At 48.0% G+C, this 23674-nt stretch overlaps 1 long non-coding RNA gene across 2 annotated transcripts; it reads left to right on the top strand.

Annotated features, from left to right (window-relative positions):
• Positions 1–8480: 8480 nt before the first annotated feature.
• On the top strand, positions 8481–23375 carry LOC116445705. 2 transcript variants are annotated; one of them, XR_004240858.1, is made up of 3 exons: positions 8481–8699; positions 12181–16470; positions 22760–23375. It is a non-coding gene; the product is annotated as an uncharacterized LOC116445705 (long non-coding RNA). The 2 variants fall into 2 exon arrangements; XR_004240859.1 differs by lacking the exon at positions 8481–8699 and having other exon boundaries at positions 11904–14100; positions 14142–16470.
• Positions 23376–23674: the final 299 nt, after the last annotated feature.

The raw sequence follows: 23674 nt of genomic DNA, 5'->3' as shown, positions 1-23674 counted from the left end.
GCCACTGTCAGTGCCGGGAAAGGGGAGGAAAGTGAACTGCACCATGGATTTGGGAGCCAAAAGAGAAAGGGCATGTCTCAAGCTAAACCTATCTGCTTTGGCAGTATTCCTGCAAAGATCACAAACTTGTTGTGATCACTAAATATAGCAGAGAAAAGCAATCTACTGCAAGTAGCTCTCTCCAGCAGTGCTCGCTGTTTTACGCGGGCAGGAGGAAAACACGAAAGCGAGATTTGTCAAGCAACTGGCAAATGAAGCTTGCCAAATTTGTAGGGTAAATTACAACTTAAATGATAGGTCCTAGCCTGGCAGCTGTGAATTCATCAGCTTCTCTCTCAAGCATGTCCAATCAAGGCTACAGCAATGCAAACTACTACTCTTCTCCAGCACACCTCTCCTCTGACTTGGAGGGGCTGCCTCCCCAAAAAATGAGTTTTTCACATCCCTTTAATTCTTCCATCTGAAAATTCCCTTCAAAGTGCTAGTTCAGGGTCTTGTTTGTTTGTTTTAGGCCTTCTGTCCCACATACTTCAAGGTCTGTGGGCAGAGTAGCCTTTCTACAAGCACAGCGTGCACGTTTGCATGCCTGTGCCGGTTCTGCACATATGAAAGGGGCTCCTTGACGGTGGCATCTCACACACTGACAGTGCAGGACCTTCTCCACTAAGAAAAGCACTTTCCTTTACCACTTTAGACAAAATATCTTTCTCTTTGCTTTTAAAGAATTAGCTGCTTTAGGGGAAAGGGAAAAGAAAACCACAAACCTAAATCTCTGATTTATAGCATCTTTTAAGCCTGTAGAGTAACTTTTTGTGAGCAGTGAAAACCAGGCCAAACACTGTTATTCCCATCAGTGCTGATGCCAGAGAGGACCAAACAGCCAAAGGGCTCACAGACAACCCAAGAGGAAGAACTTGGTGTTGCACAGGAACCTGCTAGAACAAACTGTTCTCGCTATACAAAATATAAAAATAAAATACAGGTGCAATTGCAAAGCCAAGTACTCCAAATTAGAAATAGCCCAGATTAAAGAATGTCTTACTTATATCATGCATTCCACTTCTGCACACTCAGGGTGACAAGAGTCTTCCCATCCAAGTCTGAATCACGGGATGTCCAGGCTGCTTTCTTTGAGAATCAGGATTTCTTACAACGCAGGCAAACCAGGACGGATGCCCGTGAACCCCGTGCATCTCCCTCGCTGAAAGGCACCAGCACTACTGACACAAAAGTTTCTTACAGACAAGTCCAGTCAAGCAGCAGAGCCTGTGTTGTGTAAGCAGAGCTGCCACACCATCCTGTCTGAGGCCAGGCAGCATGGCCGAGGCCAAGCAGGTGAGGTAAGACATGAGCCAACCCCAGCCCGAGCCAACTCCAGCCCACCGAGGCGTTTCTGCACAGTTTTTAGGGACACACCTCTCAGAGTCACCGTCCAGAACAAAACCCAGCAGGGAGATGGTGTGTGATCACCAAAACAAGCCCTTGGAACAGGATATGCTTCAATTTCCTCACAATCCACACACCGGCTTTCGGTACAGTGAACTCCTGGACTGGCTTCTTGCAGAATTTTTGCAAGAAGAAACACGCTCGGAGTCACCTCTGAGCTTTGCAAAGGTGATGCCTTCACTCACCAACATTATCTGTAAGGCCATTCCAAGGCTACCTACAGCACCAGGAAGGCACAACTGCTCTGCAGGAACAGTGTTTGCTCACACTAAACTGCACAGATAGCCACTTCCACCCCCTCAGGAACTCCTGAGGTGACCTGGACATGTAATTGGGAAGAAAATCCAGACTCTTCACTTCTCCAAAATGAAGCCAGCCCTGCTCTTGATTCCCTCCTACAATAACAAGCTCTGCTTTCTCCATCCCAGGGGTATTTCATCACCAACATTCCACCCAGTTTTGCATAAGAAACAACACTGCAAACAGTTCATCATACACTCTTTTTCTTTTAAAAAAACCAAGAAAACCCACCAAATAACCCTAAACCTGTCAGCCTGCTGTGAAACTGCTTGTTACAGTCTGAGCAGTTGATGAAGCAGGATGACAATGCCAGGAAATACCTGGAATTGATCTTCAAAGTTTATTTTTGGAGACTGGCTTTTCTCCCAGCTCTTATTTAATAATTTGCCCTTTCCCTCTCCCCAGTTGTTCTCTCTGGGATCAAATTGCAATGTGTTTCACCTCCTGGAGCTCACCCACAGACCCCCTAAGAAAAACTTTAGGACTCAAATCCTGGCTCAGACAGTAAGTTCTTTCTATTTCATGGCTATCATATTCTTTCTCATGCATCAAGAAAGATAGGAGAATGCTCTGGTATTTGTCTAGATTCAGATGTGCACAGGATCCATTTAACACTCAGTACCTGCCTGTGCTTCGTATCTCAGCTACACAAGCAAATTTCTTCAGCAAAGTCTCTCCCTTGACATTTAGCTCATTTAGCAAAAGAAGTCTTTCTTCTGTGAACTAGTTCTCCACACAGGAGGAATTTTATCCTTAGCCTACCTGGTTTACCAGCACAGAGAGGCTTTTGCTACAAGAGCTGGTGATTTCTTCTCCAGACTGCTAAATAACACAATGGTGGCATCAACACCTCAGAGGTGACCAGGGTGTGGCTCCCTGGATGGCTACAAAACCCCCTGAGGTTTTGTAGATTTATCTATTTAGATTTATCTATTGCACAGTGTGGGATGTGTCTGTTTAAAGAGTTTCCACACATCGCTCAACCACCAGGGAATCACCACAGGTGCTCTCCTGGGCCACAAGAAGACTGAACTGTTGCACATCTACCCCAAGGTTTAGCTGCTTGTGCCTGAGAGCCCATGCACAGTCACCCACAGCAGCCTCATGGATGCACAATAATTCAGCATCATGCCTGAACTATGGATTTTTGCAAGGGAAAGGACAGGGAAAGAGGGATGAGCCTACGTAACTTTGCAAAAGGTTTCCAGCCAAAGGAAGTGAGTACCTACCGGGTGCTGTCCACCACGGAGAGCCAGCGCCAGTTTCGCCCCCGGGAGTGCAGCAGATTGCAAGGCAGCTGCGAGGAGCTCAGGCAGGGGAAGAAGCACACCCCCGGGAGCCCAGCGTCCTCATTGCTTCCACCTCTGCCACTAACCTGATGTGCGACCTTGAAAACGCCACTCTGCAAATCCCCTTCGGCCTCTTATTTATAGCAGATTGTCAGGTCCAGCCTGAAGCTTATCTGAGTCCAGGGACTGACCAGGAGAGGAGGGTGGATTTAAACTGGACATTGCTGTCTGCTCCTCAGCCTCAGGTACAGCCAAATACCTTACGCTGCACAACCAACACCGAGCCTGGTGGAAATGAGGACACTCAGAGCCCTCCTGGATGCTCTGCTGGGACATGAGACACTTTGGCCGAGATTCAGCTCTCCTGACACTAAACAGCCACGGGAGCAATACCCCTGTAAGTGCTCATTGTTTGAGCTCAGCAGAAACAATGGAGAGGGACAGGCACTTTTAGGGCAGTTTGTCCAATGTATTTTTAGATGTCCAACTCAGTGTGGATGAATCATGGCTCAAAAGTGTGTGCTCCTCTCCAGTGACTATGAAAGGAGTCTGGAGAACTGCCTTTCATGCAGATAGTTATGTTATACAGATTGGCAAGATGAATTTTGCCCTTTTAACATGGGGGAAAGGAAGGAAACAAAGCAGCACCCCCTCAGGTTACACTGAAGTGAGAACACCCTCCCAGTGCTCTGTGCTTCCCTCCCCAATTGGGTTACTAGATGATACACAACCACCTTCACCTTTGGGCTTGGCTATGCTAGAAGAATTTCATTCAGTTATTGAACTTGAATATTTCACCAAATATTCCTGCAGGCAGAGCTGCACATTGCTCACAGTACAAGAGCCTCCAAGAAGCCGGACACGCTTATAGTTTGGCAACTTTCATTCCCTTCCCTGCATCACTGAGGTGGTTATTAACAACACAAACCCACACAACACAGAGGTCTCTAATGGAAATTGAACAGAACCCATTTCTGAAGTGTCTTTACAACCACTTCATGGATGGATGGATGTACACAGGCTGTGTGTCACAGACCAAGGTGTGTCCAGTGTATTCATTCCCCTCTCTGCCTCACCCTTTTTCTCCAGCGTTCACCAACTTCTGGTCTTTTTCCTGGCAACCAACAGGCCAGAAGATTCAGAAAACAGAACTTTTTCCCGCAAACCCCACATTTCTGCCTCCTCCCTACACTTCCATGTAAGTAATTACAAATGCTTTGTTTTCCATCTTAATTGTCATTTCCTTTGATAGAACTTGCAGCCTAAGTCTTAATGCTCAGATAACTAATGCCATTCTTTTCTCTTCTTCCTCAGCCCTGGTCACACACATTGCTCGTACCAGGGTCAGCAGTTCCTTAAACACCTCGTGAGCCAATCTGTGCAGCTGCATTGTGCAGGGAGTTATCAGCAGGCTGCAGGAAGGATAGAAAGCAAATATGCCTCCCTACGAAACCAAAGTTATGTCCAGAGTCAAAGCTCTGCCCCATTTCCCCTCCTGTGGGGAGATAACAGCGTGTTCTGCACCAGCCCTTTCTCTCAGAGCTTTCTGCTGTGCACACAGGTGGGCTAAACAGAAGTTTTATCCCCACTCCCTCTTCTGTCCCTGTCCTGGTACCTCTGCATCTCCACAGAAGCAGATTGTTCCATATCCTGCTGTGAATACTGTGATTTAGGTGATCTACAGAGGTTGTCTTCTTTGTACCCTCACCAACATCAGGAACTGTGTGTGATCCATAAAGGTGGCAGGAAGCTGGCCAGTGTTTGTTCAGTGACACTATTTACTCTTCCCATCTCTACTCTGCAATCCTTTTGCAAAGAAAATGCTCCAAACATGAGAGGTCTGTCCCCTCTCAGCATTATCCCAAGCCAAAATACATTCATCCTTCACAGGGATTACTTGCTACTGGCACCCTTCATGCTCTGTAGGATGCAAGTCCTTACCAGGAAGGGTAATGCAGCTCAATTCATGTCCTACGGGGTAACACACTGTAAATTTTTTGATTCACAGTCTAGTAGCTGCAGGTTCTACTGCAGGTATAACCTCCTGCTCCTCCTGCAGGAACTGCATGTTGGCATGGAGAGAGCGGGGTGAACATCACCTGTCCCTTAACATGGATATACCACTTGTACTTCCATACATTTACACTCCTGACCAATTCATCCACACCAGCTGAAGTAAAAAACTCCCCCTGACCCAAGTCAGGTCTTGATTCCCTCCTCCGGGGAGCACAGATGGCAAAAATCAGATCAACGTGATCTATATGGCCACCTCTGCCTCAGTTACAGGAGTCCCCCACACAAACCATCCAGCAGTAAAATTCAGCAAGGAAAGATTAAGTGAGAGGTGTATGAAATGTCACCTTCCCTTTAATCACAGCTTATGGATCCATCCCAAAGCGTTACTCATACAGTGCTCCACACTCCATATGCGTATAATCCCACTGCCTAATCCAACTACTTGTTCAAACAGGCATGTTGCTAGGAGTGGGTCCTTGCCATCAGTGGCAGCATTCCTTCAAGACCACGTCCTCTCCCACATCTAGAAGCACCATGACAGCTCAGAAAAACCTGCAGGAAAGGTAGAGCAAGCGTGGTGCACACACAGCTCATCCCTTCAACAGGACACAGCCCATGGCCATCCTCTCCCACACTGCCAGATCTTGTTGGGGAAACACTTCATTTGTGGTAAGCAACAGATAAGCATCTCTGCACCAACACAGAAAAAGCATCTCAGCTGGTAGACTTTGAAAACCGGTATTTATTGAGCCTCAGGGAAGAAAATAAATTGGCTAAATGGGCTGAAAGGCACAGCTTCACTAGGAAGAGCTTGGATTGTCTCTTTGCATCTTCCGGCACAAACCCGGCCATTGAGAGCCCAGATCTAAAACAGAGCCGCAGTTGCTAAGAAAACAGCGCTGCAAACAGATGTCAGGAGATGATTCACGGAGTAAGGGCATATCCCTGTACTACAGATAAACCAAAATGAATGAGGCTCTTTATACCTGATCTCCCAAGCTGGGCTTCTTCATACTCGCTTTGGGACTTTTTCTTTAGTTCCTTTCTGTATTCAGATGCTGAGGAAACTGAGCAGAGCTGAACTCACTGTTTATGGAATAATTATTGTAAAGGGGTTTTACAATGTGCATAATGAACTCAATAAATGGGCTAAACTGTGGCCCATTTTTCCCCTGAAACAAAGCAAATTTCTCCCAAAACATGAAGCAACCTTTCCCAAAAACATATCACAACGCACAGATAAAACTGTAATAAAACGCACAGATAAAAACTGCAAAGGAACAAACAGTAACTGGTTGGGGCTTTTTTTCTTACTTTCTCTTTCACCATAAAACTTAAAATTAGCAGCTAGGGAGATAAAGCATTTTCAAGCTATTAGATCATTAGCCAGCAATGCATGCTGCTCCTTGACTCACTTCATTGTGTCTGCGCTTAAAATCTTTGCCTGACAAATAAATGAAAAATAGCTGGCACACTACAGGACTGGTCAAGTGCTACTGATACCAAGGAAATTCTCAGTTACTTTACTGAACTTTTAGTCAGATTTAATAGGAGAAAGATTAGCTCCTTTCTTAGAATATCCAGAATCATATAACATCCTGAGTTGGAAGGAACCCCCAAAGAGCATCAAAGTACAGTTCCTTTGCCCCTCTAAAACCACCATGCTCAAATCTTAGCATTGTGTGATACCAGTGGTACTTAGCTTCCTGAGGGTATTTGTAAGTGTGCTGGTTTGGACAGTAAGGAATTGTTTAAGTAAAGGAACTTTAATACACGTTTTATAGACAACTCAGGTAAAAAGGCAATTATCATTCATTACCATTCATTAGGAAGAAGGGAAGAACGAACATTAATCATAATTCTGAATAGGTGTTTGTACAGTATTTCACATGAGGGGGGCACAAACATTGCCACTGCACACATCAGTACAGGGTGATACGTTATTGTGGTCACTGCTGGTGTTGCACCTCCAAATTCCAGCGTCACTGCCCATCCCTCTCTCTTCAACTCATCCCCACTGCCACCACCCGCAGTTGCCAGGGCTTCCTCTCCCCTGCCACCTCCCCTGTCACTCCACACCACCCCACCCTCTCTTGCTATGACATGCTGCCTTCTGCCTTGGAAATCAATTATTTAGGCTGCCCTGATTTCAGCTTGAGGTGGCTGTTTGTGCAGATACTGTTATTGTGAGCAGAGTTAACAGCTGCCACAGTGCTCCTTCTCAGAGCTATCAAGCCACCCCAGAAGTGGCTGAAGACCATGACACAGCTAACCAGGCGCCAGCAGCCGCACGTGTCCCTCCTGCAGGAATTGCATTTCACATAGAGGTAAACAGACGTGCCCGCCAAGCTGCAGCTCTGTTCACTTGGTCAGCAGCCACAACAACGAGCCAGGACCCTCCACGTGGCACTTACGGCTTTGTCTGCCTGTCCTGTGACAGGAGATCACCCTGCAAGCTGAGATGGAAGAAAACATAGGAACGACAAGAAAAAGGAGGACAGGCAGGACACAGGGAAAGAGGGAAGCAGAGGCATGAGGAGCACACAGCCACAACCATGACAAAGATTGTGAGAAACTCTAAAAACAAACTTGCTCAAAGTTTTCTCTCTGTAGATTCTGAGTAACTTGAGGAGGATGCACCTGCTCTACTTCCTGATGCCTCCAGCAGCTCCCAGGAGAAATAGAGAAGAAGAACAATTCAGTTTTGGAGTGACAGGGATAGGACTGAGCCCAGGTTTAGTTGTGGAGGTGAAAGGAGGACAAGGAGCCTTCCCTTAAATCCACGCACACACACAGAGCACCTGACACTAAATCAGTACCAAGTTACAGACAGGAAGACGGGCTGGAATAACACAGATCCGTAACAACTGCTCCGAGAGGAAGCAGGCGGCTGCCAGGAGCCCTGGAAAGATGGGAGGAAGGGAGGGAAGGCAGGAGGGAGGGTAGCAGCGAGGCGGGAAAGAGAAAGGAGCCCATGTGCAGCGGGAAGCACAGAGCGCGCGAGTCCTCAGCGGGCAGCGCTTCACCCGGGGCAGCGGCACAGGCAATAAAACGCAGCGGAGGGAGAATGCCGATGCCGCCTGCGGCCCTCCCAGAAAAGCAGTCGCTCCCTTTTCCGAGAACTTTGCCTGAGTAAGTTTGCACCATCAGGTCCCAAACACACAACCCGAGAGACACCGACGATTCCCAGCGCTACCCACGCCTCCCCGGGGAAGCGCCGGTCACCTGCCCGCACCCCCTGCGCGCTCCCCCGCCCCGGGAGGAGCTGGCCCCGGGACAAGCCGGCTCCGGCCGGAGCTCCTCCGGCACCGCGGCCCCCGCGCGGGGAGGGCAGGGCAGGACCGCGGGGGCGGGAGCTCGTTCCGAGCCCGCTCCGAGCTCGCTCCAAGCCCGCTCCCGCCGCCGGCCGAGCCCGCCGCACTCCCCCCGCGCAGCCCGGCGAACTCCCGCCGCTGCCCCGCCGCGGTGCTTTCCCCTTTTCCCCGGCCTTCGCAGCACTGGGAGAGGGGGGGACCCGCTCCAGGAGCGCGGTCTCTCCATCCGCACCCCCCCGCGCAGCGATGTCCCGCGGGGGGCGCGGGCGGTGCCGAAGGTGCAGCCGGCACCGAGGGAACAAAGGCGGCGGCGGCGGGGAACAAAGAGCGGCAGGTACCGGCGCGGCGGAGGGCGCGGGCAGCGGAGCGGGGCGGCGGCACCGGCGGGCCGGGGCAGGGGCTGGGGCCGGGGCCGGACCGGGCGGGCAGCGCCGCCGCTCCCGCACAAAGGCGCAGCCGGGCCGCGCCGCGCCGCAACTTCCCGCGGGCGGGTCCCGGCGGGACAGACTCACCGCGGGCGTAGTCCCGGCATCGGCGGCGGGCGCGAGTGGCGGTGGCGAGGGCGGGAGGGAGGAGAAGGAGGAGAAAGGACGGACCGGCCGCTCCCCGCCCCGGCCGCTGCCAGCGAGCGAGCGCGCTCCCTGCCCGCGGGTCGGAGGGCGGCGCGGCCGCGGCCCCCGCAGCCCGGCCGGCCCCGCCTCCCCCGCCGGGAGCGGCCCCGGGCCGGCCCCCGCCCGCGGGACACCCCGGCACGGCCGCGGGTCGTGGGGTGCCCGGCGAGAGGAGGGGATGGCTCCGGCTCCCCGCGCCCGCCCGTCCTCACCAGCCTTGGCTTTCGCGTGCGGGGTTTCCCGGTGTTTTCCCTCCCGGCGCTTACCGGGATGGCGCTGTTCATCCCGCCCCTCGGGAACAGCCGGGCAGGGCCCCAGGCGCTCTGTGTCCATGTGCTTCAGAGTAAGGACTTGTGCTGGAAGTGAGAAAAGCTATGTGTTGTAGGAACCGTTTTCTGCTCTGGGAAGGTTTGGGGTCACAGGTGATACAGAAAATGAAATACTTCAGAGTTGTCACAGATCTGCAGCAACTCCAAATCAAATTTAGAAGATCGTTGGAGACCTCTCCAGTTTCTGCACAGCCTCCACAGCCCTCCCCAGGCTGAGCCCCCGTCACCTCACGCACAGACCCCAGGCATGACCCATCTTCTCCTCTCTTCCAGATTCAGACTTTCCTCAAGTTTAGGGACAGCATCATCTGGCCATGCCCAGCCAGAACTCTGGAAGGCAGATGCGGGTCAGTTATGTGAACATAAGTTGGGGGTTTTTATAACTCAGAGGGGGATTTTTGGAGGAGGAAAAGGAAAGAATTCCTTAGATTTGTCCTATTTGAAATTGCATAGCTTTTGACTGTAGACTTCACAAAGTGAGAAGATACAACTAGGGATAGAGCTTTGCTTCACACACCCAGGGGTCAGCCAGCTATCCAAAGGAAATGTAACTTTCCAAAAGCCACCTCCTGCCAGTGTGGATACATTGGGCTTCTCCTCAGTCTGTGCTGGTAAAACATCAACCAACTTAAGAGAGAGAAGCCAGTGAGGTCCTGTATTTGAAGGCTACAAAGCCAAATGTACCAACTTACTCAAGCTTCTCTTTACACCCACAGATCTGCCTAAAGAAACCCTGCAAGATTTGGAGCCCTGATTTTCTGTAAGGAAATTTTTCTTTTCCAGGCAAAAGTGGCTCCTGCACCTTTTTCAGTGTCGTTTCAGCTGGAGCCTGAGAACTCAGTGACTTGCAGAAGCAACAATCAAAGCTGGCTATGACTTGACTGCCCTGCCTTGGCAAACACCTGGTCCAATTCATGTTTTGTTGCCATCCTGGCAACAAACCAACCCGTGATGGCTCTTTGTGTACTTTTAAAATTTGTTTTATTGAGGATTAATTAGTGTTTGCATAGTGACACAGCTGTCTTGTGCTTCATGGACACAGGTGAAGGCAAAGGCCTTTGGGCTATGCTGTGGTTTCCTAATTCCTGTGTTATGGCTACTGTAATGCATATCCTCAAAGTGAAACAAACATTTCTGACTGATTTATGACTTTTGACTGCCAGTTTTCAGTCTTGTGCTAGAGGAAGGAGAGAAGAAGATGCGATATCGAAACCAAGCTCTGCTACTTGAAGAGTTATTTCAGGTCCCCTGTGGATCACTTGAGGCTCTTGCACAGGCTATGAAATTCACCAGATGAAGTCTCACGGAGCCTTGATCTTTTATACCTCGGAGAACACATCCCACTTTATATCTCCATGTTCTTCTCACTGACTTTACATGAATCACAGGGCTCGTCATCCCAGCATACACAGCACTGCAGGCATGCCAGGCTGTGTCAAACACAGCACAGGTCCCAGCCCAAGGTGCTTGTTTTCACTTAAATTACGTATTTCATAACTTGCTCGTAAAGCACTTGAAGATATGACACTAAGTGTTACTAACACTAAGTGATGTTGTTGGACAGGCTTAATATAAGCAATTAAGTGGTAATTCCATTAAAAAAGGTGCGAGACACAAAGGTAGAATTAAGTCATATATGCCTACTTTGTATGCAGATCTTCAGGCTGTTGATTACTTAGACTGAGACTCTGAAAATAAGCTTTCATCTCTTTTACCACACAGCCTTCCATCTAAGAACTGCCAAGGCCCTGTGCTCATGCTGTACCTACTTTGACAGGTATATGGGTGCTGCCAGCAAGGATAGCAAGTGGCTGACGTGGATCAGCTTTTGCGGAAAGTGAAGATCTGGAAGCTGTGTGAGCTGAGCTCTTGCCTGCTGTCTATGGATGTTCAAAATGAGCTGCCTGGATGGATGCACAGAGCACTGGGGAAAAGCCCTACAGGGCAGCACTATCAGGCAGCGATGAAGATAACTGCAGTGGGGGTGAGAAGCCCTCACAATTCCCATGAAATTCTCTCCTGAAAGAGGGTCTGATCAGTTTCAGCAGTGATTCTTGCCTCACCAGCTTCCCACACCACCCAGAACAGCAAAGTCACAGAGCTGAATGTTTCTTGTACAAGGCATCCAGGTAGTGATCGTCCCCCTGTACTGGGCACTGGTGAGGCCACACCTCAGATCCTGGGTTCAGTTTTGGGCCTCTCATGACAAGAAAGGCATTGAGGGACTGGAGCATGTCCAGAGAAGGGAAGGGAGCTGGGGAAGGGTCTGGAGCACAGATCTGATGAGGAGCAGCTGAGGGAGCTGGGGCTGTTTAGCCTGGAGAAAAGGAGGTTTAGGGAAGACCTTCTCACTCTTTACATCCACATGAAAGGAGGATGTAGCCAGGTGGGAGTTGTGCTCTGCTCCCAGGTAACAAGCGACAGGATGAGAGGAAACAGCCTTGAGTTGTACCAGGGGAAGTTTACATTGGATATTAGGAAAAATTTCTTCACTGAAAGGGTTGTGAGGCATTGGAACAGGATGCCCAGGGAAGTGGTAAAATCTCCATCCCTGCAAGTGTTCAAAAGGTGTGTGGATGTGGCACTTGGGGACATGGTTTAGTGGTGAATGTTGTGGTGCTGTGTTAACAGTTGGACTCAATGATCACAGCAGTCTTTTCCAATCTTAATTGGAAGATTGGTCCATAGGTCCCACAGGGATGAACAGCATGAGCTTCATGGTGGGACATTCCTTCTATAATGCAGAATTTGGGTGTCTAGATTCCAGCATTGGAGGGAGATCAAATGTCCCCAAGTCCCAGCCCCAATCTGGATAAAGTGTTAACTCTGAATGATTGAGACGGCTGTGTAAACTAATTTTGTTTGGATACTCTAGGTTATATTTGCTCTGCAGTCTGCCAGGACAAACCTTTGGCTTGGTGACCCTCCTCTGCCCTGTGTGCAACCCCCTGTGCCGTGCTGGCATGGTGTGTGTGCTGGAGCTGGGAACCGGATGAAAGTTAGCTCTGAAGAAGAATACTTTGTTTTGATCTGGATTGCTCCCAGGATTTGATTGTGGTGTGGACATACGAAGAGGTATGTCAGCACGACAGAGGGGGCAGCAGGATCCAGCACAGGGACAGGAATGCACAGCAGAAACTGGAGTTGGGAACAGGATGCTACGCAAGAAAATAAGGGATCCGCACTGTGCCAGAAACATCAGCCTCTTGCCCAGCTGCTCTCTACTGACCTCATCCCTTGCAGGAGAGAGAAGAATTGGGAAAGGGGAAGAAGGGATGAGAGTAGAAACTCACTGTTGGACTTTTCCAAGGACTTTCCACCCTGCTGGTGTAGCAACACCAAGGAAATACAGATGCAGTTTTGCAGACATCATTTTTGGTGGCAGCACTTTGATGAACCAGTCAGGTTATACTCCCTCTGTTGTGCTGGTGCAGCTCTTTGTGCTGTTTGTTGTCAAATAGACCAGGAAACTGCTTTAAAAAAGCAGCACCCTCCCCTCCTCAGTTATTTTTACCCTGGCTCAGTTCCCAGACACAATTCACCTTGTCTCCACTGAGGTGCAACTGGAGGAAGAGTGCTGGAGTGGGAAAGTGTAGCCACAAGCAGGGGAACAGGGGTTCCACTGTGCCCCTCAAAAATGCCCGTGGCCCGACACCTTGGGGAGAGTTTCCCTTCAGCAATCATGGGCAGCTTGTTTGTCAGAATTAGAAAGATCAAAAAAGAGGAAAGGAAGGTTGAATCCATGCAGACACGTGCAGCATTTGCATACTATTTTCCTCCGGAAAACATAAAAGGAAATCTGACAGTAATCATGTTAGAAATGCTCCCTGTTCCCCTCCCATTTAATCTCAGCTCTGTGTATGACACTGTCCCTGGCATGTAAGACGGCTCCAGCAGATCGCTGGGGCGCCGACGCTGCCTCCAACACCCGGCTGTTTCTGCTGAAGTCAGTGGAAACACTTTGATGGTTAAAGGTGCCCATGCCTAAATGCTCTGTTAGGTCACAAGCTAATTTTAGGATGGAGAAGCACAGTTCCAAAAGAGATAAATAGGTTAATAACACTGAAGTTGCAGTAAATCTGTAGGAAATCTCCTGGAATAGGTCCATAATTAGCAAATCTACAGTTCTCAAAGCAGATATCCTCACCTTTTCTTCAGTTTCCTTTTTCCTTTGATTTTGCCTGTGGATTGTGGTCCCTGTGGCTAAAAACAGGGTAAACTGAAGACTTCTACACTTAGATATTAGTACCTGAAACTTACACCAGCCTCCAGGAGCCAGAACCATGCACTTTCATCTTTCGATACGGGATTGCATTATGGAGGTGTTTACTGTCTTAAAGTAAACAGTGCTGGTGTGAACTCCCAAATTTTTCAGAGCCAAGGCACTGGATTCTGCTCATAGAGAGGCACATCCCAGGTTAGTTTCCTGAGGACAAGCACCTGGCATCTGAACTGAGCAGGGCTCATTGTGCTCCATTTGTAACGCAAGCATTGTGCATGAATAAAGATTGCCACTCTGTTTTCCCACCTCCCAAAGTGCACCAGCTTCTCAGTTACAAGTGAGGAGGGTTTGTTATACAGAGATGTAACTTAAGGTTTCACCCTGAAAAATTGAAATTCAAAGGTGATCCTTCCCAACCCTCAATTCCACCGTTCTTTTGGATCACAGGTATTTACTGAGGTATTTACCTCTGACCCAAGTCCTGCTTCAGGTACTGAAGGGCCTTTGTGAAACCTTTGCTGAAACCTTGCATTCCTGATTGGCTTAGTGGGCTTAGCAGACTGTGTTTTAGGGGTCTATTGGACATCTGATAAGATCGAGTCAAGGTTTTACAGACCTTTAGGAGCCCATAAGACCTTGACCCGACCTTATCAGTAAATTCAGGCAAGGTTTTGGATTCAGAATCCCCTTAATCTTAAACCCAAACATTTATGCACTTTTTTCACTTACATTAATCAGTCTAACAAAAAATAATACCTCTTCTATCCTTGGATTGTCACAGCTGCAGCCCTTGTGTTTGTAAGAGCACTGTAACGAGCCTGCAATCAAGACCACACCAGTCTTGTCAGCTTTGCCCTCATGCTCCAAGGCTGGCTGCTGCCTCCCACGCACTCTGTATCTCACCAGCAGTTTGGCATCTCAGTTTTGGCTCTATTTCTCAGAAGTTGTGTGAGAGAAACCTGCCAAGAAACACTACTCAGCTGGCCACAGCAGAAGCTTGAGAAACACAGTGTAGTGGTGAAATGCCAGGTCTGGATTCGGAAACCCGCAGGATGGATGAGGAAATAACAGCAGCTGGACAAGCAGCTTCTTTGTAAAATAGCTCCAATGGCAGCTGCAAGCTCAGGTGCTTATAAAACAAAACTGAGCAGCAGAAGGCAACCAAGGGCTTAGGCATTTTCCTCTTCCTGGCCTCCTCTCACCCCTGAAGCACTTTCACTGAGGCTCAGACAAGACCTGCAGTAGTTTCACTTTGAGCAGTGTTTTAATCCCTTGACAGCCTTTCCTTTCCTTGCCATCTCCAAGAATGGAAAGGAAACAAAGAGAAAAAAAAACTTGCTCTATAGTTGCAGGTATTGATAGTTCTAGGAGACATCTGGGCTGAGGACTGGACAAACCACATCAGAACATGGAAATACTGGGCCAGGCACCCTTCTCACCCCTCCATGGTCAGGGCAAAGCTCCCTTGGGCAGCTCTCAGGCAGCAGCAGTTTGCTTTGCCTCTGCTGCCCCTGCAGCACTGACATGTCTTGGGTGGCTACAGCCCATTTTCAGCCATGATTCAGTGGAGAACAAAAAAGCTCTCAAGGGTAGGAAGTGGGGCTAAGGCTTCTTTGGAAGCAGGGTTTAGTAATCCCAGTTGCCACCTTTAAAAATCAGTGCCCTTGGGCCCCAGCCAGCCCTCAGCTCTGTCAACATCTTTACTGCCAACTTTACTAACAGTCACACAAATGTAAATCTACTGTGAGAAGAGGATTAAGCCCATTCTGGTTTTATGGCCTATGAAATGTCTCCTGCCCTGCTGCCACTGTGCACTGATACATAACGCAGAAAAGGGAATTCAGGCTGCTATTGTGTCTTCAGAATTTTAAAGGAAAAAATGTAATTCCAGAAACTTTACCAGCCAGTGAAGTGCATATGCAGACAAGGGTTTTTCTAAGTCAGAAGCTAAAAGCCTGTACCTTGCCAGATACTGGTTGAAGTACATAATTTTTTTCTCGAAATAAGATTATCAACAGCAATTTTCCATGCATTTAAGTTCAGGATTTTGTCTGCAAGGGGATTAAAGCTCAGGCAAATGTGAGAGTGCCTGAACACTGCCCTGCTCCATGTACTGCTCCCACTTGGGAGGAGACCTGTGTAGGGGGCTATGTAGGAATCCCACTAAAACAATTATTTCTTCACTGATGACTCAGTTGGCTGAGAATTACAAGGAGGACTGCGGGAACTATTAGAACTTTTATGGCTTCTAAAAAAATTCAGTTTGATGTGGGTTCCTCACTCCCTTAGGCTGATACTTTCATACAAAAGGGTTTTTTTACTATAAAATTTGTTATTGAATTTCAGCTCTTGGGCTGGGCACATATTTTGGTTCCAGGTTTCTACAGTCTCAGAGGATGGCTCAGACCTCTTAGCAAGATCTCAGTATCACTAAATAATTGTAATGATCACTAACAGAGTAACTCCATTGAGCTGTCAGCAGAAAAACAGCCGAGCTGCATACATATTTCAATTAAAGATGCAGAATTATGCGTATTTATGCACAAGCCTGAAGAGCAGACAATATTCAAAATGTACTTCGGGGCAGGAGAAACAATTAATTTTTCATTATTTTCAACATTTATCCAATTTATCTCTAGCTGGAAGGTCTCATTCATTCGGTCCTTATCTGTGTCAAGTTGCTGTTGTGTAAGATTTTGTGGGTGATTGTGACTATTTTGGTCACAATGAGGTATCAGGTAGGGAATACAATGAGATACTACATCGGCCCTTGAAGGCACAGCTGATGGCATTTGCCAAAATGAGAATCCATCTCCCTGGCAGACCCTCACATACACACACTCAGCTTCTCTGCTTCATCTTTCAGTCCTCCTGGTCAAAGTCTCCTGCAGATCAGCAAGAAAAGTGACGTGTGAAGACAGACTGCAGTGACCTCTTGCTTTGGTATGTAGTGCTGTTTGTTTTGGCATTGCAGATATATTTAGTAAACTGTCATCTGTTATAATTCGTGTGGGGACAGATCCTGTATTTTGAGAGACGTTCTCTGTCCTGCATTGCCTGGAGTCCGTAAATTGCTCTGTCATTTACACACTGGTCTATTTTAAAAGCAGTGTTAGTGGACATATCCTCTCCCTTATTCCACTGTGAGGACCCTGAGCTCCCAAATGCTCATGCAGCAACACGGCAGGTTTTTGGCCAACTCATCTTCTCCTAAGCAAACTACTGGATATTTATTTACAGACAGCTTTCTTGAAACCAAGGGAAATGCATGCTAAATGAGACACTTGAGTTTCTGACTGTGTGACACACTGTCCCTTGAATTGTGGCCTCAGCCTCCCAGGGGTATCGTCCTCCCTGTGACAGGCCCAGCTATTTTTGGCCACCAAGGCCCCGGTGTCAGGCGCTGGGGGACCTTCTGCTCCACAGGAGCACGTGTTCCAACAATCCCATTCCATGCAGGCAGCCACCAGCCAAGTGTTGGTCCCAGTCACAGCTTTGCTTGTTCATCCTCTGACCACAGAGCAACACCTTGCTTGCAATTTGCAGGGGAAAAAAACCCCTCGTGTTATTTTGTGTGTAGCCCAAATATCAGCAGTCACCCTCCCATCTCAAAGAAAGGGAAGGAAATGACAACAGGAAGAGCCCATACCAGCACAAAGCTGGGGCTAAATCACCAGGATTGGTGCAGCATTGCTGTCATTTCAGACTCTGCAGGGCCCTACAGGTGGGACCCCATGACCCCCTGTTCTCCCCACACCTCTCCACAGCCTTGCAACTCTTCATCCCCATCCTGGGGATGTTGCATCCCATGTCAGGGTGAGCTCATCCACCACTAGGGCTGGAGACAAGCCCAGTTTAGAGACATCTGGTCACACCTTCTACAGCTGGATTTGGGCTTCCTCAGCCTCAGAGGGCAGAAATAGCCCCTTGTTCCCTCTGCCAATCAGGGCTTCTCCTTTCATTATCACTCCTAAATTGCTCCTGATATGGGTTTGTTCTATGCAAGTCCCAGATCTCGCTGAGATACACACTAGAGACAGGGTCTGTGAGTGCAGCAGGGAGCTGAGCTGCCCCTTCCAGCTTTGAGCACCAGAGGAAGCTGCTGGACATCTCCCCGCTGCCATATAGTGAATCTCTGGCCTTTATTCTGCAGAAATAAACTAAAAGCTCTTTCCAAAATTTAATTTCTAGAGAATATGGACTGATACATAGGCTAGTGTAATACAGTACCATGTATCATGTACTGCTTGCATTGGAAAAAGCAAGGTCAAAGAAGAACACCAAGGTATAGCAGAAGTTTTGTGATGATGGCAGTTCTTCCAGGAGTTGTTGTTTTCGGGGTTTGCACTGCCTAAAATCCAGGACTCTGCTGTGGCTAAGGGAGAAAAAGGGTAAGAAGAGTCTTTGCATGGCCCTGGAGGTGTCAGAGGTAATGGAGTCATTGTGCAGGACCTCATTCCTGGTGGAGGCAGGCAGAGGTTGGACCTGTTCAAGCCTAAGTTGGTCAAACTGATGCTTGAGCCTCCTCAGGGTTTGGTGGGCAAGGAATGAAATGGTCTGGGTGAGCATCTGGAAGGAGACTGGAGCTGAGGAGTCCCTGGCAGAGCTGATGCTCATGCAGATGAGGACAAAGGTGAAGAGGGGAGGAATGTGGGTGTGAAGAGCAATGAAGTCCTGGCAGGGCCAAGGCTTAGGTGGAGGGTGGCTGATGCAGGACCAGGCTGCTTCTGCAAAAGGCATTTTTGTCTTTTCCCCACCAACTTTAACCAGGTGTCCTTCACATCTCCTCTGCAGCAGACTGTCACCTGTGGGAATCATAAATCCCATCTTAAATGAGCTGAGCAGAGCAGTCTGGAAAAAGGTGTGTCATTGGTTATCAGTGGGCTGTCTGGAGCCAGCATGGGCAGTCACAGCTGATGGATCCGGGAGAGCAGGCAGGGCACAGGCTGCAGCTTCTGGCAGCTCTGCCCAGGTGGGTGAGCATGAGCCAGCATTTTGTTTGAACTGATCTAAGTGGGGCAATCACAGTAGGGTGATCCCATCCTGAGCTGCCTCAGCTGTGCCCTCTCCTTCCATCCTGCCCTGGGTTTAGTGATGAGAGGTCACCAGAGTGAGTCAGCTCATCCAGCAGATCCAACAGAAAGCTGCTAGGAAGCCTTTCTTTACAGTGAGTGTGGTCAAACACTGGAACAGGCTTCCTAGAGAGGCTGTTGATGCCCCCAGCCTGTCAATGTCTAGGAGGCCTTCAGACAATGCCCTTAATAACATGCTGTAACTTTTGGTTGGCCAGTTGGATGAGATGTTCAGTGTAGGTCCCATCCAAATGAGGGATTCTATTCCATTCTACTCCTCCATGGAGGCGCTTTCTGGGATGCTTCTGATCAATCGGATCAGCTTACTGAACAAATGAATCCCATGGACTTGTCACCACGAGATACAATGCAAAGGCAGTGATCTTAAGCGTGTGATTTTGTGATGTGGCTGAGCCCATTCAGCTGCCCCAGCCCCTGAGGCATGTGCTCTGTCCCTGGTCCCCTCCCCATCCCACTGTGGCTGGGCAGGACTGCCGTGCTGGCACTGGCACCCACTGACCATGCAGCCACATTGTCCTTCAGGGACCTGAACCAACCAACAGCTCATTGCAAGAAGTAAAAAGAGCTTCAAGCTGGGCTGGTTGAGTGCCCTGGCACACCGTGCCGGGAGCACCGAAGCGAGGGATCGGGGGAACTGGATGTGCTGGTGTTTGATGCACAGAGCTGTGCCCCAAAGCCACCCCTCCAGTGTGACCTTGCAGCAGGAGCTGCGGGGCCAGCGGGAGGCAGGAACTGCTGCTCCCAAGCAGGTGTGCAGTGAACTGTCCCAGTACAGCCTTATGCAGCAAGATGCAGCACAGGGCTCCAGATGTTTCACCAACCCGCAACAAAAAGCCAGGTCAAGGTCTCTCCAGGCGATATAAACCAAGCTGCAGGCAGATGTGCACAAGCAGACAGCATTTCTATAAAAGAACACAAAGTTTAGGACAAAACTCAGCTCTTTCCAGTGCAGGGGAAGGTAAGCTGGGTGCGGGAGAGCGTGTGCTTGCTGGAGCAATGCAACAACTCTTCTCCAAGTGCCTGATGGGCCCCCAAGAAAGCCCTGTGTGACACAAAAATGCTGTTATTCCCCTACCACCATGGACTAAACCAAAATGTAAATTTCTCTCAAGTTCAAAGTATTACTCCATGCTGTTTCAATAACAAAGTTCACTGCGTAATTTGGCTCCGTGCTCTTTATTCACTTCAGACAAGTCCAAAAATGAAATGGGATCGGGGTAAGAGGCCAGAGCTGAAGTTGCTCATAGCTGGTGTTTAGTTTGTGCCATTAAACTTTCATTTTCGCTTCCACTAAGCCTTTATTTTCATCGCAACTTGAAAGATCCATTGTAATTACAATGTAATGAAAAAGCTGAATCCAGAGATGTAGCTGCTGAAGGGTAATCAGCTCCTGTGCTTTGTATTTAGAGGAAGTGATTAACTGTACATTTCAGGGAGGGATTGAAGTGATGAATTTTAACAATGACAAAGTTCAACAATCAGGAAATCTTAATTTAAAAAATCTGCTACTTTAAATTTCTTTTTGCAATCGTTCTCCACAGTCACTTCAATTTTTAAAAGAGTAAGTTTAGAGACTGTTGGAATTAATTAGATTTAACTAACCAGGAGGGCACCTGTGGCTTTTACTTATTCAAGTGTTTCTGTATCTTACATGCATTTATTCAGATTCCTAATTATATTTTAATAAAACTATTAGAAATGGTGAATAATTCCCTTTTAATGTGATTATTTTTCTCTTAGGTCGGGTTGGGTTGCAATTAAAAATGAGTATACAAGTGCTTTAAAATTTGATTTTACTCTACAAAGTAACTGTCCTGAATACATACAGGAAATGACACATAACTTACACTTTTTTTAAAAAATAAAGCTAACTGATTCATTAAATAAAGGAGCTTTTCCTGTAATTTGATTTGGAATTTTTTTTCTGGATTTCAAGAAGTGCTAACTCTCATCCTCAGCCATCTTCCTTTCTCAGGCAAGAGGAAGAAAACAAGCTTTTCTGCTTTTTTCAGTAGTCGGTGAGTTTCTTGAGCTGTCCCTAGCCAGGTAACCGAATAAAGTGGAAATAACAAATACTCTTTCTGCCCCAGCAGACCAGGCTCTTGTGGGATCCAGAACTCTGCCTGGAGCCAGCGCTGGCTGCTGGACCCTCCGACCTGGCAGAGCACCTGCGGGTCATATTTAATTATAAATAGCCCCATTTCCGGCAGAATAAATACAATTAACTCCAGTGACCATAGCGGCTGTTCGGAGGGCAGTGCCAGGCGCTGGGCTGGGCTCCCATCGGCGCGACAGATCTTCTAAGGAAGCCAAAAGCGTTTCGGTGCAAATCTTCCCCCAGAAAGCGTGTGGTCCAGGTGCCGGCTGGCAGGGAGGTCTCCAGCAGCCTGGCTACATGAGGGAGCCTCATTAGAGGCTTTTAATCACCCCCCGGTGATTTGCAGGAGGGACGCTGACATCTAGCGGGGAGTCCGCGGTACTCGGGAGCCGGCAAAGAGGTTTTGGGAGGGTTTTTTGCAATCACCTCCACGGTTGGAAAGGCACCAGTAATGAACAGTCAATACCAATGACTTGTGTGGCCCCGAGTTTCTGGGGCAGAGCTGATACCCGGCACTGAGACCAGCCCCGTTGTTTTTCACTCTGTTTTAAGCATCACGGCGTCAAACCTTCTCATTCCAGCCTTAAAACTGAAGGGTTAAAGCAGCAGAAGGAAGGGATCTTGCTGTCGATCTTAACTCTGCTTTGTACTACAACCTATTTTGTAGTACAGAGATTAATGCTGCTTGCTTACATAAACGCTGAGCAGGGGCATGTGCTGGACGTTGCTGCTCTACAATCATATCTGACCATAACTGTGAAAACAAGAGAAATCAGAGTTTTTATATCTGTAGTCCGTGCCTCTCCCTCTGCTTCTAAAGGACAATTTGCCAACCAGTTGGATTAGATGTTAAAGGAGGAGATGTTTCCCTAGAAACCTGAAAAGGCGATAGCCAGTTTCATAGCCCTGATTGATAAGAACAAAGATATCAAAGGGAATGATAAGCCTCCAACGGCTTAGAAACAGCTGTGAGATTAAGGTGGGAGAGACCATGATGGGCTACCAGAAAAACCTGCTACCACAAGAGCCAGCAAGGAGAGGCTGAAAAGCCAGAGGAACTGTGCTTTTAAGGTTTATTTTTCTTTTTAAACTCAAAGTGGATGAGGTCTACCCATATGTATTCTGTTTGGAAAATGCTATTGCATGTCAGGACAAAGCCTTTAGACTTTGTAAAGCCTAAATTCCTCCAAGAGCTAACTTTCCTACAGGAAACATGGAGACAGAAGCAGTTTCCAGGGCCTTCCCCAGGAAAGGGGCAGCAAGGCTATATTGGCAGGGTTGCACAGGCCCACAAACCTCAGTTTTGAGCATGAACGAGAAACATGTGAAAACATTGCTTTTCCAGTTTTGAATTATGAGACCTGTAATCAAACAGGGCATATTCTCAGGCAATATGTAGAAAAGAATGTCTAATTTTCATTGACTTGAAGAAATTCCTTAAAAAGAAGGGATTCTTATGGCTGCAAAGAAAATTTACAAAACATGACCTGTTCTTGGTAAAAGAAAAATGTTAGCAGGACCTTAAACAATGCAGTTGGTTACACAGAGAGCTAAAGCATTCCTCAGTTTAGGCTTGTTCATTAAAACCTAACACTAATAGAGAATTCTCTATTGTTCAGGATTGCTGTAGTGCCCAGCCTAAATCTCAAGGTAAATAGGTGACTCATGTTTTCTGCTTTGGGAGTGTATTAAATAGGCAATAGAGCTGCTCCCCAAATACAGGGTCTTGTGTCACACAGTATCCCTTTCGGCTGTTGAAGAAAGCTTGCAGAGACCCTTCAAGGTTTCCTGCCTGACTTGGCCAGAATTGCAGGACTTGGATGCAGAGGAATGCTGAATCCCTCATCCACACACCACAGATGCCTGTGGAAACAGTGGAAAGAAGTGCTTTTCTGAAGAGATTTCTATTGTGGTAGCTTCTGTTAAAGCAAAGTGTGTTCTCGAGCAGTTCCCAGTATCCCAAGTTATCGTGGTCATACAACAGTATTTTACTCATTACATTTAATTACTTTTTTTTCCTCTCTTTTGTTTGTCTTTGCAGTTTGGAGCTTTGTTAAAGCTTTATTGGGACCCTAAATTGAAACTCGGCAAAGCTACTCACGGACAAAGCAAAGCTGCAGCTGTAGAGAACAAACAGTAATCGCTGCCAGCACCGAGCTGTGTTTGCTCAGTAAAGTGGACTACATGGAAACAGTGATGTGTGTTGAACAGGCAATCACGTCTGCATTTGGCTGCCTGGGAGGATTCTCTTCCAGTCTCCAGTGCCAGATCTGGAGACTGAAAACCAATTCCCAGTAGTGCCTCTTTGGCCAAACAGTACCAGTATTACAGTCCCACCATACAGCTTATGTATTTACTTTGTCTTTTGAAACACCCAGACAAGACACACCAGCACCAACCTGAGGGCTTGTGGACAACAACACTGTGCTCTGGCTGATGTGAGTACGGAGCTAACAAAGCTGCTATCACCTTATGTGTGCCAGCTCATGTCACATCTCACCACTCTGCCACTGGTGATACAATTGATTTGAACAGGCTCGTGTGTGACCTTGTAAAACTCTCCACAAAACATGAGGGATGTGATGCTGATGCCTTAAGAGGCCTCCTAGACACGGAGGCTGGACAGGAGTAAAAGAATAAAATAGGTATTTATTTGAAAGGCCTTCAAAGGTACACCCTGGGAGCCACGGGCTATTGCCAAAATGGACCCCAAGATGGACCCCAGGTCACGAGTTCTTCACTCTTTTATAGGTTTGGTTCATTTGCATATCAGGGTTCATTCTCCAATTAAAGCTTCAGTTTCCCTTCAGCCTGCCCCCCCCCTTAGCGGCTCTTTGGTTTATACTTTTGGCCTAGGACAATCTGGGTGTCCTTGGAAAGCAAGGCCAGAGAGGCTTTGTTATGTCTGCCTAGCATGAGAGAGCAGAAATTAACAGGCTACAAGAAACTTCAGAGT

This window comes from Corvus moneduloides, chromosome 6 (assembly GCF_009650955.1).
Source record: "Corvus moneduloides isolate bCorMon1 chromosome 6, bCorMon1.pri, whole genome shotgun sequence".
NCBI lineage: Eukaryota > Metazoa > Chordata > Aves > Passeriformes > Corvidae > Corvus > Corvus moneduloides.
This window is presented reverse-complemented; position numbering and strand designations above follow the sequence as displayed.